This window comes from Aythya ferina, assembly GCF_964211825.1.
Source record: "Aythya ferina genome assembly, chromosome: 9".
Lineage (NCBI taxonomy): Eukaryota > Metazoa > Chordata > Aves > Anseriformes > Anatidae > Aythya > Aythya ferina.
Genome location: NC_140305.1, coordinates 4,841,265 through 4,859,918, shown reverse-complemented (window position 1 = coordinate 4,859,918; position 18,654 = coordinate 4,841,265). Strand labels below are relative to the sequence as shown.

General features: G+C 40.4%; 1 protein-coding gene across 1 annotated transcript in view; it reads right to left on the bottom strand.

Moving 5' to 3' along the window:
- The window catches only part of PID1 (phosphotyrosine interaction domain containing 1), an 82,981-nt gene that overhangs the window by 32,329 nt on the left and 31,998 nt on the right, over nucleotides 1–18,654 (bottom strand). The gene's annotated exons all lie outside the window — the stretch shown is intronic.

The window sequence follows — 18,654 nt, the reverse complement described above, 5'->3', positions numbered from 1 at the left end:
CTTAGCAGGTGTTGTATTCACAGCTACGTGAGCATGAACAAAAAGACCCAAGGTAATCAAATCTCATGCTTGAAGGGTAAGAGGATCCATATGATGATCACCAGCTGAGATCAGGCACAAACTACTACATCCCACACCCTTTTAAACACTGAGCAATTGGCCAGGTGCAAGCAATGTTTGTTTGTTTACTTTTCAGTTTCTATTTCTTCAAGGCATCCACTGCTGGAGGGCAAATACAGAACAAGATGATGACGCATTTGTTTCACCCCACACAGACAGAGTCAGGAAAACACACAGCTACCTCAGCACATACAGACAGAGGGGAGGCAAGCCTGGACTAGCCAAAATACTTGTACTTCTGCATGGGACTCAAACACATGCCGTAGGATTACCGCAAAGTAAAAACATTCCTCTAGCCATGTGAATGATCCTTCGCTTTCGTTGCTTCTCTCATTGGTAATATCCCAGGGGGTGACAGCAACATTCTTTAGGTAAACATGTGATGTATGGAGATAGACTGTTTCTCAAATGAGTTCACCTCTGTGGGGTTTTGGAGCAGACAATTTTAAATGAATACCATCACATCCATATGCATGTTATGACAGCCTGCCTTTAAAAAAAAAAATATGTGTTTTTAAACATAGATGTTGATTTTACAGGGAACTCAATGCCAAGAAGCAAATGAGTATAAAAATACATAACAAAAGAACAACATTTCCCTATAATGGAAAAAACAATACATTGGAAACAAAATCCTAAGTCATTTTTATAACTTCTGTTCCGTAGACTACTCAGGAGACACAATATGCAGGATAGACAGCAAAGGGCCTTGCACGCATACACAGCTACGCCAACTGCAGTAGCAAATGAGCATTTCTACCAGTAAATGACTTCTACTGTGCCTGCTGGGCTTCTTTGCATATGCAAAAATCAGAAAATAAGGAGGCACCAAGAGAATTATATGACCACTGTGAATTTTCAAATTGTCTTTCACTACTTCTCTTCTTAATTTTAATAAGAACATATTTCTTGAAGTATCTGCATATCTACCGAGTACCAACTTCAGTGCATGCTTAGCAAGGGTATGCTATTTAATGGATAGAAAAAGCAAGAAAACAGTAGACATAAAATGCAACAGTACCCTTCAGACAAATCTATCTACTAGCAGTATCAAAGGAAGATTCATCATGAACTTCAAAACAGGAATAAGAATTGTATCTAAAACTATGATGAAAAAACAGCTTCCAGACAGTGAGAGAGCAGGAGAGCTGCCTGTACGAACAGGATCTACTATATCAGTAAATTGACTTAATCGAACCTACATTCATTGACACTCGAGATCAACATTAAACTGCTTGCTTCATGCTCTCCACTGATGCTAGCACAGAATATCACAGAATATCACAGAAAGACACAGCCTGTTTTTTTTTTTCATCCCAGAAGAGCAATCAATCTCTATTCAATCTACAGAAAATGACAGAGAAAAAAAGGCAATAACCAATTTTCTTCATGGCTCTCTGCAAAGAGGAACAAAAGGGCCCCAAGATACTATTATTTCTGTGGGCTTCAAAAGAGAAAAGGAAGATGATCTTTATAATGTTCATAATTTATTTTCTTTGTTTTTGAAAAACAAAATAAATTGGAAAATCGTTTGCTTAAACTAATCTTTTGGAGATTTTTTTAAAGGACTTTCACAGTCATAAATGTGAAACTACCATCTCCAGCCAATGCTACTTATCTGAGACAAAACCATATTGTATCTGCTTCTGTCATTCCACCCCCACCCCCCATGTTGAAGTAAATCAGGTAAATCAATTTTGATTTATAGAAACCATGAGGATTTAGTCATGATAGCAAAGCCAGAGTGCATTGCTATATACCCAGCATAACCACAGTCCTAGTTTTTCTGTATGATCTCCATAAAATAATTCAGAGATGTACAGCATTTTAAGGCCAACGTCTGTATCCTCAGTGCAAAATCTGAAATCTAAATTGAAGGTGACTCTGACTCTCAGACCCATTGCCTGCCTGAATCTTTTCATTAGGTGTGCAAGGCAGCTGGGCCCAGGAACAAGCCAGGGAACAGGGTATTATTCACACCTTGTAAGGGAACCAGGACAAAAGGAGTCAATACTATCTTATCCTTCTGTTATGTTTAGAAGAGGGAGAGAATGAAACTGTGGATTAAGTTAATAGCAACATATATACTATTTGTGAGGAATGCATGGTGTTTCTTTGGTTCATTTTCTACTAAAGAGCCCCAAATTTTACACTTGGGAACAGCAGCCTGAGCCATGGCTTTTTGAGACACTGAATACGCACCTTAAATACCTGAGACGTGTGTTGATTATGTCAAGCTGTTCCAGATATGAAAAGCTTGTGGCTTGCTTCGTGCTATACAGAGATGGCCATAATCATTTATATCATCTGGGCACTCAGAAGAAGAAATACAAAACAGATTTCACTTCATTGAATATGAATAGTATATCTCCTATGTAACAAAATATTTAGGGTTATTTTGTGTGTGTGTGTGTTTTGTTGTTTTGTTTTTTTGTTTGTTTGTTTTGTTTTTTAAACACTCCTCTCACCTTGGAGAAACTTAAAAGAGTGCTTTATGTTACAGTGCTGGAATATCAGTTAATTTCACAAGTTTAGTGTAGTTGATGTGGAATTATACTGTTATAAAATTAATGAAATATACTTCCAAATATACAACATTATTAAAAATATCTTCGTAACTGTATAATCAGGCAGCACTTGCCCTCTTTCACCATCACCTGACACCTTAACGTGTTTCATGTTATTCTGCCATCAGCTTTGGGAGAATTAATTGGAAAGATAGCCCTGAGAGCTGAACTAACACACCAGCTTAACCAAACCCCAGTGTAAAATCACAAGGCTTTTCTAGCTCATTTACAGTGATGAACCTCATTTTACCATCAGTCATACCACCTGTCAGCTATAAATAAAGAAATGCCATTCATATCTTGAGGCAACAGTCAAGCACAACTGCAGGATGATCTGTATATATACTGTCTGATTTCAATGGGAGCACTAGGCAATAGGGAACTAGGTAGCTTTTTCTGTGAATGCCCTTCGCCCTTATGACAACCCTCAAAAAAAAAAAAAAAAAAAAAGGTAGAACTTATTTCTCATGCTAGAATCCTTGTAAGAATAGACCCTGTACTTAAGGGTGACATTTCAGACACCTCCCTCACAACTAAAGCCTGCAGTCTCTCCCACTTCCTCCCCCTTGCAAGTGTGACAGGGACAGAAAACACAAAGACCATAAAGTCACAAAGCAAGGTACTGAGCTTTCATCCAAGGATTACGTCATGCCACTCAGTAACTACCAAGTTTGCCACATATTTGGGTGTTTTGACTGCACTTTCTTGGCCCAAAAAGACAACATGGAAATTAGACTGCAGACCTTTTTAAGTGGGTGCAAACTTCAGAGAAAGCAATGTAGGACATTTGCTCATTTCACACACAGGAACGAATTTGGCATGCCTGCATTTTTGCATTGTCATGCACTCAGAAGACAAAAGCATTTATTAAAAAAAAAAAAAAAAAAAAAGCAGTTTGTTTGTTTTTTTTTCCTTGAGAAGAGGGCAAGGCTTTCTTTCATGTACTGGGAAATGTCACTCTGCATATGAAATTATCCAAATACATCAAGAATGCACTTGAAGTTGAAAAGTCAATTAATGTACATATTACTTACTTTTTTATAGCTGTCCTTCATGTAACAAAACTTATTTCTATCCCATACACTCTTTAAAGGCATTGCTTCATGAAAGATGTTCTAAAACATACCACATAATTGCTGCTCTAATTTCTATGTTGAATTTATGCTGTATTTTATTTTCTGAGTGAAAGCAGTGCTGCCTTGCAAAGACAAATAGGACAGGATGGAACTGAACTACCTTTGGTTCTCTGTGCAGGTACAGATTAGCCACTTGACCTCCCTGATCTCTACTCTGCCTGTGTGTATAATGGTGCAACTCTGCACAGCATTGTTATGAGAAGTAATTAACTGACACTAAAAGGCTTTGAGACATGCTCAGTAAAAATTATTTCTATAAAAGTGCATATGCATAAAGTGCTAATTGATGCCAGCTGGCCTTTCATCCTGGACAGTAAAAACAGCTTTTTACCACACACATTTTGTTTTGTGGGCACCAGCAGCATGCTTTTCATTTTTAGTGCCTGGGTTTTGCCTTAAAATACACCAACCATTTGATTTTCAGGAATACTGCTATTTGGAGAATAATGCAGCAATGTATTTCAAAGATTACCTTTAATTCTGCACAGGCAAGAAGTAACACCCTTCAAACCACGAAATGAATCCTATTTGCAATGTACAGTCTTAGATTTGGGACTTTGCATCTTGAAGGGTCTGGAGTATCCTCTTAATTTCCTGTATGAACCAGACAACCAAGTTACAATAGCCCTTGAAACAAAGCTGCTGTTCCTGGACTGGCCTTACATGACATGGCATATCTTACTTTGATAAGTAATTATTTTTCTTTTGATTTTCCCTCTATGCTGTAAAAAACACTGTTTTCTGGAGCCCCTCCCCTGCTGCAAAAGCTTGGATGTGCTCCACCTGCTTATGTTTGCTGATAGAAGCCAGAGGAATTTTTTACTTCATCTGTTTCACAGATGCTCAGACTCTTTTCTCAAGACATGTCACACAAAAATGTCTCCAAAATAATTAGCAGGATTTCAGTCGGCTTGATTGTGATGGCTGCACGTAAGGTAAAGCTCAGACAGCTCTTAAGAAATGGCAACTCTGAAATGAGCGTCTGGGACCTTAGCAGCATTCATTTAAATCTTCCCGTGCGACACATTTATAGTTTTCCATGTAGTCAAAAGGGCAAAAGGGTTGGTATGCAGAAAGCTGCTACAATGTGAGAAACATCGTGCACTTCTGTAACCTCTTGCACTCATGCTGACATAAAAGTAATTGATAACGGAAAGCAATGATGGAATCTAAGTCACAGAGGGGAGAAAATTACAGATGTCTGCAATCAAAATCTCTATGTCTCACTCCAAAGTAAAATTCACCATTTATTGAGGAGCATACTGGAATAAAAACAATCTTATGAAATGTATTGCAAAGTAACATTTTAATTTTTAATTGGAAGATGCGCTTCCCTTGGCCGTTTGCCTCGTAGTACAACTGTCAAGTGGGGCTCTTGACCATCCGTCATGAGCCTGCCCCTGCCTTGCTGCTCTTCACCCAGCCCCAGTGTGCCACCAGCCTTGCCATGGCCCATCAAATAATGACTCCATTGCAAAATGAGGGCGCACTGACAAATGTAAAGAGACAGCAAGAGTGCCTCACAATTGTTCACAAGGCTCCTGCTACAAAGTCTAGAGGCTAAATTACTTCTCTCCTCTGGTTTCACAATAGACTTTCACAATATGAGTCCTCAGGTTTCACAATGTAGGACTCATAAGCTGAAAGTCTTTTGCCTGAAATGATAGGAATTTAATTCCCATTGCATAATCTCTGGATAAGAGTACTTCAGATGGCTACGAATCACTGACAGCCAATTTCGCCTTACAGTGATATGCAAGCCCCCTCCAAAAAGGTCAGCAAGATGGCCCTACGGGAAGGGTGGGCTACTGCGGACTACCCGCCACACCAGGACACCTTGAGCACTCTCCTTTGGTACTTTCTTGGGGGGACAGCAAGGCTTTTTTTACTGTTGACTTATTTAACTTCTCATGAACACAAAAACTACTGGAAAGATGAGAAAAACATCTGAATTAAGTTTCAGAACTTAACTGGGAGGCAAGAAACATCAAGACAGGCTCCAAGGAGCTTTCTCTTGTTAGCTCGGGCATTGCTATTTTTCAGCCACTGCACAGAGACAGTCATTCTGTGGCAAGGCCTGGGTGCTGCAGGCCCACACAGCTCCTTCCCCTGCAGCACCATGGCCTTTATATCTGAGAGGCTGCAACACAGCCCCACCATAGCCATGAAGCAGGCTGAGGCCATCTCTGATCTGCAGGCCTGATGGGCTCAGGCAGGCCCACAGCTGCCAGATGGCCTGGAGCAGCTCCATCCAGGCCAGGCAGCCTAGGGAGGCATGCAGGACTACCAAATCTGGGTCCCTTTGCTCACCTCCTACTTCATTTATTTATTTAAAGCCAAGCTCAGTCACCAGTAATGCCTACCACACTCACAACCTGGAAAGCTGACATAACTTCAGCTGCTGGGCAAGACAAGGCCACAGAAATGCCAACACATTTCCTTTGTGAGCTTTTATTTAGTGTGTGTATATGTAAAGATATATATTTATCTTTGAAGACCACATTGGCTACTTATGTAAATGTGCACAAGCGCATTCAGTTGTGCAACACATCAGGTGTCAGATATTTATTAGATAGATAACAGATATTCCAACTTGGGAATGCAGAGTCACAATCTGTTTGGCCTTGTATAAAGACTTTCAAACATAACTCCGGGCAAAGCCGTGGGGTAAAAACACACCTCCCTTTTAATCACTACAAGATGCTTCATGTGATAAAAAGCATTTCAAGACTCATTTAATCATTTAATATTTTTAATACCTAAGCCTAATAACAAATGACAAACAGCACTGGTTCACATATCCTGTACTCAATTACTCTGATTTCATTAACAGACTACTTTCAATCATCAGGAATCCCAAGCCACATGTCAAACCAGAAGCACAAGTTTTCAGATTACATAATTTAGCATAGCAGCCAAGTCAAAGGAAGTACACCAATTAATACCATGGCAAAAACAACCCCAAAACTGCATCTTGTGGCAATTCCCACAGTGATTCTGGGCAGTGTGATTACAAATAGCTGAGAAAGGTAAATTATGTTACTGTGCTATATTGAAAGCATGTGTCAGATGAATCAGTGCACAGGAATTACTCCCAGCCTATAGATAATTCAGTCAATGAAGCAGCTTCCATAAAGAGCTAGAGCCAGCTTTTCTGTCCATCCTGTCCCAGAGAATACCCAGAGTCACCTTCAGGATCATTCTCAAAATAATAACGAGACAGATATTATCTTACCTTATTTCATTTTTTTTTTTCCTTATCTCCTCTCCCAGTTTCATACTCAACTCCACCAGTCTTTACGTTGATCATTCTCTCACCTTAGATTAATTTAAATCTTTGTTTGACTTGAAGCTTGCTTTTTTCCCTCCTGTTTTCTCTCTCCTACCAAAAAAATAAATTGTCGGCGGGGAGGGGGAGCACCAGAAAAAAACACACACACACAAGTAGAAGACCCTGAGGATGAAAAAAATCCAACCAAATAACTATTCATTGACAAACAGTTCAATTAATTTTATAAAGTAGCAAACATTTTCACAGAAGCACAGAATGTTAGGGATTGGAAGGGACCTTGAAAGATCAGCTAGTCCAGTCTCCCAATTTTTCAACTTATTCTCCTTCCAAAATTTGCTCACTTTAATAAAAGTAGTTTCCTTCTATTTGAAATGTTTGCATATGGGCCCTTATTAAATAAGAAGTCATCCACATCCCAAGTTTGTTATTAATTATCAAGTGCAGGTCACTGCCATGCCATTTAAATCTTGAGAGCGTTTAAATCAGAAGACTATATCGTCATCATGGCTTTACAGATGAAAAAAAGAGCGTACTGAATTAAGACCATCTTCCAGCTGATTAACTCATTAATTTCCTCCCAGCATGCTATGCTCTGGCAACCAGGAAACAATCCTGATATCTAACAGGCATGTGAACATGAGCTCCTGAAAAGGAGTAGATTGCACTCTCACCGGCTATAAGACAGTATTCAGTTCTATCAAGGTTCTACCAATTCAACCTTGTAATTTTTTTGCTGACTTCCACAGATAAAACTTGATAAACTTAATTCTAAATTGACATTGTCATGAAATTCAGCATCTTATTTCAATGACAGTATGTATCATTCAACACGATCGTGCTGTGATTAAAGGCAAATACCAGAGATTCTTGGATTGGTAGTACAAGGGAAGTTCATACCAACAAGTACTTACAGATTTTTCCAAACCAGGATGTCTAATGAAGAAAGGAGACAGATCGATTTTAAAGGAAAAAAAAAAAAATCATAACTCTGTTGCACTTGTTATTCCTATACAAGCGAGAATTTTATAGAAGAAATCTTACTGAATTACCACAAGCCTGAAGTCTAATATTCACAGCAGACTGCAATAAAGGTAGGTCAGCAATAGAGCAAAAGTCTTAAAATTGCCCAGAAGTACGCTGTAAAAATGGTTACTGTTATAAACATTTAATTAAATATGCAAATCTTTCATGAAACAAACAAACAAACAGAACTACTCATACATTGTCATACATCCCCCAAGAATGGAAAAATTTCCTTCCTCTTTCAAGCTAATATATTTATACTCTGTTCTGCATTGCAAGCTATATTGCAATAGTACAAGCAATTACTATTGGGACCAACAAAAAAACAGAGGTGGCACACGTAGGATGTTCTCTTCTCCAATTATATATATTTTTGATTGCAACATTAATCTACAGTCCCACAGTCTGTGCATCATAAACAAGGCCAGTGGAGGAATGGATCTGTAATTCAATCCAATTTCAGCCTCTTTTTTTCTTTATTTGGCAATGTCATTTGCTTCAGTGGGAAGCTTTGGGCACCCAGGATCAGCCCTGAAATAAGAACTGATGGCTTTGGGCATAGTACAGCTGTAAACAGAGATTACATATTCCTTAGAAGGGTCATGTTGGCTCAAACCAGTGTGAACATGAGTGCTCAGTGCCAAATGCAAATTCTGCAGTATTCTAATGGAAATCAAAGAAACAATATCCATGGCTGCAGGGGAAGAGCTACACAGAATACCTCCACAGAATAAGCACTAAGCACACATGTCTTTGTTGCAAAAAAAGCACTGCCTAAAAAGATCTGCCAACAGCACTCCCAGCCCGTTCCCTGTTCCCTCCCGCTGCAACGATACAAGGGAGCAACAGCCACTGAACCAGAAGTTCTTGGGTTTTGTAAGAGCACAGCATCACATGCTATGAGGAAGGGTGCCTTCTCCCAGACGCCAGCTCACAGCAGGGCCCTGTAGGCTCTGAGCACCGCTGAGAAGCAGCAGCCACCGCAGCGGTGCCGCTCAAGTCACAGCTCCACATCCCACTGAAACTGCCGAACCACCACAGAAACATTGCTCAAGGACACCCTGGAACAAAACAATCGTCAGTGACTGCAGCATCTGTTCGGCATAACCACTATAATAAATTTCAATCTCATTTTAATTTTTAGATGTCAAAAGCTATTACGTCTTAGAGATTTGAACCTTAATTATTATGGAAGCAATTAGCTCCTATGACCAGAAGGCCTTGCCTGAGCAATTGTGATGAGCACAGTGTTTCCTACAGCACAAGAAATAAACATACTAACAAAACTACAGCTATCTAGGACCTTTCCATTGCCCCACGCTTCGCATGGGTGTCTTGGCTTTGTGCCAGGCTGCACAAGGCAGAATTTTCTCCTTTAAGGGCACACACCGTATGATATTATACAGGCAGGTAATTGAAGATTACATCCTAACATAGGAAATTTCGAATGTATTAAGTTTAAATACTTCCATCAGCAGATAGATTAAATTGTTTTAAGATATCTAAATAATCTTTGAGAGAACACTCCTCTGGTATGCTACCTCCTATGATGACAGCCATGGTTACACAACAGCTCTAAGTACCTTGAAGACTGGGATTTCTAGAACTGACAAAACACACATTTGGGTTCCAGGATAGAGAAGTATTCACTGGAGTATTGTGCACTGAAGAAATTGCATTAATACAAATTACTTTTTATTACCTTGTTTCAATCCATTACTACTTAACAGAATTATGCATTTTAATTTTCACCATCTTTTGTAGTGTTCCTGTGACACATTTTATCTGCAGTACTGTGTCCCCATCAAGCCTTCCCCTAGCACCAGTGAGCTGATCTGACCTCTGCAAACAGAGCTGCTGGCTGGGAACGGCAGCCGAACATCATGGGACAACAGAGCTATTTTAGAAAGTGTTTTAGGATCTTTCTGGGTGATAAATCCTACAGAAATACAAGTTACACACTGCAAAGCTGCTGCTGAGCATTCACCAGCACACAGTTCCTGGTCTCCTTGCTACCACACAGGTTTTCCATCTGCGTTTACAAGCAAGGGTGAAATTCAGGAATGGCTGGTGCTCATTCTCAGCCAAGTCACAGGAAGTACTATCAATTTCTATATATCTGTATTTTATACAGTGTTCTCTCCCTCCACACCTAATTGAAACATAAACTGTTTAGTGCCTTGTTTTGCATTAAGGGGTTGAATTTAGACTACTTCTGCTGATAAATATCATTTGCTAACAAAATTAAGGGCTAATGACTTCCAATTCAAGCTTTTGTTAAATCAAACTCAACATCAAAGCACTCAAGGCATAGGACATACTCGATTCCAGCCAAAGGGACTTTTGTTTATGTTACCAATACTTTCCCCAGGCTGCATATCATGCATTATTTCCATTTTCCATTTGCTGCACCTGCCTCCAGGAGAGAACTAGGGGTGTGAAATGAAATATGATGTACAAGGTGGTTGTGCAAGCCATATACTACATGTACCAATGGGAGGAGTAAAGCATAATGTACTAATGGATGCTGTGACTTCATTTCCCTGTGTTTTTCAAGTTTTTTTTTTTATTGTTTAGAGGACATTTTCTGCAGCCTGCTGCCCGTGAAAGTGGACTTGGACACACATATCCGAGCAAAGTCTGGCTTACCGGAATGAGAGTGCTGTCACTGTGGTGTGACATTTCTGCTCCTATTTCTTCAGAGCAGTGCTGTCTGGAGGCTGCTCCTCACGCAAAGCCAGGGAACCTGGGCTTTGCTCCCAGGAGGGGCTGAGGAGACCCCCAGCATCCTAACTGTCAGGATTGCTGGGTAACCCAGACCTGAGCATCATCTGCATGGTCCATAGCAATTGGAAGCCTTTCTACCCAGCCCAAGGTGTTGGGGACAACAAAATCCTCTCATCTTCCCCAGAGTGCGCATGACCACGTTCATTAAACTCTCTCCGAAACCCAGTTCACTTCCTAACTTCACTCACAATATGCCGAACAAAAGCCCTGAGTTCCCTTCTTCTTGAAGGAAATCACAAGGGAACCAGAGGGAGCAAGACCTGCATCCAGGGCACCTCAAGTCCTGCACTGATGTAGGGCAGGTCCCAGAAATCCTCCTGTTCTCTCGAGGTCAATTTCTTACTCATTTTGTGGAACTCCCTGAAATGGTTTTAACAGGCACATTCAACAGCAAAATCCAAAAATAAACAGAAATAGGGAACATTGTTTTCTTTTAATTAACCTGCACACATTCAGAGCAAAGTTACTCCACCATACGTAGAAAACAGCCATATACTTTTTCCTCTAAAGGTGATTAAATCAGAAACACAGAGCTGACTGTGAAATACAAGACCATTTTCAGATGGGATATAAGAAGTTCCCGAATAACAAGATGCCCTTTACTTGAACCATGACTGGAAAAATGTCAGTGGTGCAAATGATATGGAAAAAAAAAAATACCACCAGCATATCTGACAGGACATAACTTATACTGCTCTCAGAATACAGAATATGTTAGTCTTACAATGCCACTTTGCCAGTAAGCAAATAAAATTACACCAAAATACACCCAACACAGCAAAACTGAACATTGCAGAAGGTCCTATTGAAAGCAGGCTCAATTTAAGATTTAATAAATATTTTGGCCAATTTATATTCTCCGCCTAGGACTCCTGTACTTCAGGAAATGAAGCATTATGACATTTTAACAACATTCTCCACTTCCATCTACCCTTCATATTTCTATTAGCTCTTCTGCACTCATTTAAAGCATCAATCCTCACTGACGTAAATGGGCTTTCCGTGCATGAAATAAATAAAATATGCAAGAGTGTTGAGCTTCAGGGAGGATCTGAGAGCAGCCAGTGCCAGCCATCACGGAGCATGTGCTGTGTGAAGATTGCTGCCATCCTGCAGGGCACCCCATCATGCTCCCAATGGAGCAAAAGCCCCTGTTAACTTCGTAGGTGCAGGAGAGGACCCAGCCATTTGGTCATGCATTGATAAAGAAAGGACCACATTCAACTTTGTTTTTAATATTAGAGCAGGACTTGGCCAAATTGTTGTGAAGCACTCTAGGATGCAGCCATGTGAAAGGCTTCTGCAAGTACTTTACTCTTCCCTAACTTCAGTATTGATTTTTTTGCTTTTTTTTTTTTGTTTGTTTGTTTTTTCCATTTCTGCAACACTGCATTAAGAAAAGTAAATAAAATACTTCACCTTCATAGAAAACTTACTTGTTGGGGCATTAATGTATTTGATGAACTCCACTTTTGCAAAACGCATCATTAAAGACTCTTTATCTCTCATCAACGAGTACTGTATCTAAAGATACTGAACCTATTAACGTCTGCCCCATGCAAGAGTTCACATGCATCCTGTTACCTCATTTGATGAGGGGCAGAAGTGCAAAAACATGATAGACTAATAGAAAAATGCTCTCTTCATAGTACAAAATATGCAGTGCTTAAGGATAATAACAGAAGGCCTCTAATGAACCAAGGCAAAATAAGCTATGTGCTTCATGTTCACATTAAATATGGTAGAAAAGAGTACACTCGGGAGTGATGGTATGGTTTAGCTTGTTTCACTTGTTTAATCTGTATCTTTATTAAGGTTAATGGCCATCTTAATGTTACAGGCTTACAAAATGGTAACGAAGACCAGCCAGCTAGCTGGACTTATATTTACAGCTGGGTAAAGCTGCACTCAAGGCAATAATTCCTGACCATGCGATAGCTGCAAATAGAACCATTTTTATTAATCTTTATTAGGATAAACTTAGGTGGTTTTAAGAGTATGTGCAGCTTCCAGCCAGCTATGATTTGACTAGTCAAAACAGCAATAAATGTTTAAGAGGAGTAAGGTATTTAAATCCTCAATGGAAATTTAAATAAAACACTAGATCATTAGCCATCTATTTGTAACTTCTGGATTTCCCCATCTCAGGAAGTCTTCAGGCACATTTTCAACCTTTTTGAGCCAATATGTTGGTATGAACAATAAGGAACACCTTGGTTTATGTGTATGGAAATGAGACACAATGTTTGTGTTAATTTTGACTGATTCATTATCAAGGTACAAACCACAACCTACACTCACTAACAGCACAGCAGAGGGGAGCCATCCACCTACTCTTTGACTGGTCAGAGCAAAAATTTGGGGTTTGGAAAGCAATGAAGAGGAAAAGGCACAAGGCTGGGGTTGCCACCTGGGAGGATGCTTCAACAATTGGGGGTGTTTTCCAAATGCTGAGGAGGCACCAGGCCCAGGAGATGGGGAGCACACTGGGATGCACCAGCTGGCTCCTGAAATTGAGAGCAGTGATGCATGGCTGTGCTGATTAGGACAGGACACAGGACAGAAATGCTGGACAAAATGGCTTAAGAAATTGATCTAAAGGAAAAAAAAAAAAAGTATTTAAGTTTTAAAACCGCACGACTAATAAAAGCAGCAACAGCATTAATAAATTTGCTCTAGAGGCATTTAGGGTAGAGTAGAACTGGGTTATTTTACAAGTATATGGTAAGAGACAGCCCTGCTGCAAGGCCTTTGCAATCAAAATTAACAAGGCAGAAAATCAAAAATAAGCAACAATATCTGAGCAGACATTGTTCCTAAATGACTCTCTCACACAAAGAATCGGAGTCAGGCCTAGCAGAGCAATTTTAAGACAATGTTTTATTTATTTAAATAAGTATTCCAATGAAAAACATCCTATTTCTATGGAACATAGTCCGATCACTATCAGTATCACTTTCTATTCATCCCACAAACTCATTATGAGCTTTCACCTCACAGACTACACGCCACTCTCTGCTACTCCGGTGTAAATGCCATTGCTCATACCATTTGGGGGCAGTTTCACATGCAGAGATTTATTAGTAGTGTCCATATTGTCTGTAAAGGTGGCAGTTACTTCTGGGACAAGAACAGAAATGGGCAGAGAGACAAAAGGGAGCAAAATGGGCTGGAGTACAGCAGCCGGAACACAGAGATGCTGCGTGGTGCTAGCTGCTGGCCCCACAGCTGCACCAGGGCCACAGTCCCTCCCTCCTGCACACACATGGGATAAAACCCACTGCAGTCATGAGCAAGCTTAGCAGCAAGCTTAGCATGGGAACGTTTTCCTTTCCTTTTTTTTTTTCCCCTTGTAAGCAAAATGATTAAGCTATACAAAAAGACCGAATTCCAGTTATTGGTATTAATCCTTAGCTTGATTTTTTTTTTTTAACTCTCTATCAATATGTACAAGATTTGATTTTAAAACACCAGTATTGCTGTAATGCAATGTATGCAAATTGACTAAATCTTGTTTAGCAATCTTAAACTAAGATATACCACCACAGAAATTTCAACATCATACCTTCCACAAAGCCTGAATAAATAACCTTAACAACTGTATGCAATAAGACAAGCAAGCAATGTGTATTGTGCCTGTAAACACCACATCCTGAATATATGTTTTGCCATTTAATAAAAGCATTCTCTTAAGAATGTAATTATTTGCACTGTTTATGTTTCTCTCATCACAGCCTCCCATGCTGCTGAGAAAAGCTTATCCACTGGTGGGAACTGAAGGAGTAAGATCACATTATCCAGGTGGATTACAGTTAGCTACTGATTATTCAGCACTGACTTCACTTTGAAGAGCCTTCCAATATATATAAAAAAAAAAAAAAAAAAAAAAGCTAAACCTATGACACCACTTGAAAAATCGGAGTCACCATTTTTAACCTCTGTCCTTTTGCATTAATACAGCGGTGCCTGGAAAAGCTATAGCAATAGAGAGGGAGTCATTCAGGCAGTTCCCTTCACACCAGCACCATAGCTGAAAGGGACAGAAATCATGAAGCATTAGGATCAGCATAAGCCAATGAGGACATTAAGGAAGAATAAAACACACAGAACTTAAACGAAATCTGTTAAGTCACAGAGAAAGCACACATTTCTGAGCAGACAGAGACTTGTTTTCTGGAGGTGTTCCAGATTTTCAGTTTCCATCTGGCAGTAGTTAGTGCTGTGATAAGGCAAGAAGAAGTTTCCAGCTACAACACAAGAGCGCATTTGACATGTAAGACCTACAAGTCACACAAACACAGTTAAATCAAAAGCCTTAGGATCTGAACAAGGACAGACACATTTTTGAATGCATCTAAATGGCACTCATGCCTGTATACACAAACATGCTCAATTTAAGTAACAGCAAATTAGGAGCCCATGATTGGAAAATGTGGTCCAGCTGGGCAGAACAGAAGATTTGTTCTTACTATTTTGTGTCCTTCTGAAGCACAAGGTGGTCTAGCTTAAGCTGAGACTTGCTATTTACAGGTTTACAGTAAGCCAGTTGGGATTTTTCATTCTTCAGGCCAGCTACCACCAACGATGCTTGGTGCTCCAGCACTCAAACCCCGCATCCATTGTAGGGAAGAAGCAGGCAGCACATGGGGACTCAGCCATGGCTGGGATTCCTCCAGAGCCCAAGACCTGCCTCCCACCTAACATACACCGTGACTCAAACAAAAGCAAAGGACCTCCTTCACAAGGGTCTGAATGCTTTATTGAGCCCAGAAACCCTGCTGAGTGGGACTGTGACAGTGCAACCCCAGGGTGTGGGTCTGTCACTCCCCATTTGGGAACATGGCTGGTGTGGAATGGAGGTGAAGGAGGGCAAGAAGATGCCCCCTGGGAACTGCAGCCTTCGAGTCAACTGCTGCCTTAGTGAGCAACCAGCATCACAAGCCCTGAAACATGTGAACATACAGCCCTGTGCTGCAAATCAGTGCAAACAGTATCTGCTCTCTCCTGTTTGGTGAAATCATGCCAAGGCTGGCAGGGTGGGAATGGCAACAGTGCAGCCAGCCCAGGCAGGCAGGTGTGGATGTGCAGTGATTGGAGGAATGAGTCTGAAGCCTTCTGCTGTGAGTAAAAAATATATTTCAGGAAACACAATGGCAGTGAAGTTGCATCAGATCTGGAACTGTGGAGAAATGGGAAGTATTTTTTTTAATTTATTTAATTTTCTAGGTTTTGTGGGGGTTCTGCCTGAATTAGTTAAAGCAAGACATTTCTCTGCTGTTCTTAAAGCCATCACATTCAATTACAGAATGAGATTGGATCTCAGCAGAGAAGTTTTGTTTCTTTGGGATTCAGCAGCTAATGCTGAAAGAAAGAAAAAGAGAAGCTTGTCTTGTGATGAAAGGACAAGAAAAAGAGCAATCACATAAGAAAACCAATGCCCAGACCTCTGAACAGCAAAGCAATTGCATGTGTCAAGTTCCCATAACGTGATGGTGCCAGCTGAGGCTTATGTTAAAACAGTGCAATAAAATGAGATGTCTGAAGCCTCTGTCAGAAGAATGATGCTATCTCATTAATGGGATTACAGAGAAAAATTGGAGGAATTTCAGTCAAGAGGAGTAAAACAATTAAGGATCAAAAGGGTATGACTCATGCAAGAAAGTAAAAACTGGGTACTTCGCTCTAGCCTGAAAAGCTTATGTCTCCAAACCGCAGAGCCTCAGTGGTACCAGCAACACTGCAGCATCTCCCCCACTTATGCCTGGAGTAACAGTGATGCATCAGACCCCATAGAGCGAAAACTCATGTTATAAAATATTGGCTTTGTTATGGCAACACTATTATCGCTTCACTCAGCAAGAAACTAATAATCAGAGGGGAAAGAGGAGAGAAAGGCTAATTACCTAGAAATAGCTGGAGGATGTAAGCTCCCTTAGAGAAGAATATATTTAGTCAGGGGGAAAAAAATTTAAAAGATTGTGACTAGAGAGAGTGGGTAAAATTGGAGCACTTTAGTTAACAGCTACAGAGGATTTCTTAGCCATAGGAACAACACAGATGTAGAATCATCTTCCCGGTCGAAGTACTGGAACTCACAATTGTTGAATTGATAAACGGAGGTTGGCATGTCCCCAAAACCATCCCCGTAATGCTCTGGCATTGACAGGAGGTCAGTGGCTACTGACTGGCTACTGGGGGAAGGGGAGAAAGCAAAACTGGTACAGGGAGGAAAAGGGGAACATTGTGGCAGCAGATGTTCCCTAGTCACCACTACTATGATATATTGCATGAAAAATAAAAGAATAAATAAAAAAGACCTCTAAATATAGAATGAGATTTTCCTCACTGAGTGGTTCAACATCTCTCTGCAATCTCTGCAATCCGTCTTTTCAGTTCAAGGACTATAGGTTAAATAAAAAGGCTCATTTAAATTCTGCACACATTCACAGAGGTAAACTGATTTCAGAAAGCGTTATTATGTTTGAACTCTCTCTCACTAGGGGTGAAAACCAGATACTTTGTGAAACGTTTTTATGATAGCTAATATTCTCTAAAAATTCATTAGATGTCAACATAAAGGACAAAAGACATCAGCACGGAAGAGCAGATGCTACGTGCTACCATACAAAGCATATTAGGGTTACTTGCTCTGTGTTCCACCACATCAGCATAGGGCAGCGCTGCTTCAATACCCGGCAGTGGTCTTGTTTCTCAGCTATCGTGGCAGGCAGAAAGTCAAACAAAAATAACACTTCCCCACAAGGAACTTTGCTGAGGAAGTGCCAGACCTGGAGGTGTCAGAGCACAGCCCTTTATGACACACTCACAGCCCACGCCATGTGCATAGTATGCTACAAAAAGCAGGGGATTTCACCAGGAAGCAATTTATTTCAACCCCATTGCAGTCCCATCAGATCCTCCAACAAGACAACTGCTCAGGAGGAGTGTCTGTGTATGTGTGCACACATACACACAGAACAGAGCGTTATGACAGTTACTTGCACTTTGGACTTTACCTGGCACTTGCAGCATCAGAGAATTGCTCTTCTACATCTGATGCTTTACAGAGGCTCAAACCCAGTTCTCTCTGTTTTTGGAGACCCTTAAGGCTATGTGGGTTCTCCACATGACCACCACCTGAGGCAGGCAAAGTGGACTTGGCTGCTGAGCCCCGCAAAGGGCAGTACAGGCCAAACTTTGACCTGGCTCAGGCTGCCTGTGTGTGAGGTGAGGCGAGCTCTGCCATGACACTAGACAGCTCCAACACAAGGTACACACAGAGTAGATTTGTTTGCTTTATTATATGGTTTCTTTCCACAGAAGAATGCACTTGGAGTTCTTAAGCCATTAAACTTTAAAGCAGCAGAGCTTTTTCCGAAGCTGCTTTGATGTAAGTAGGCAAATTCATGTTCTTTCTTAACCAAATGATGATCTAACTGCTCCCCAACTTTTTTTTTTTTTTTTTTTTTTTTTTTTTTTTTTTTTTTTTATAACCAACCTTGAGTTTTAACCTGCAACCCTATTTCAGTAGTTTTATACCTCTGATAGTACAGCTTGCTAAACACAAATACGCAGCACTTGGCTCTTTATCTCCCATCTCAGCACTAGCACTTACAGAAAGCAACTGCTGTGTTTACAGCAAGAAATGTTTCTGGGAGGCTGTCAAGAATTTTCTATTTGTGTTGAGCCACACACCTCAACCACATTTATCACTGAAGCCCAGATTTTT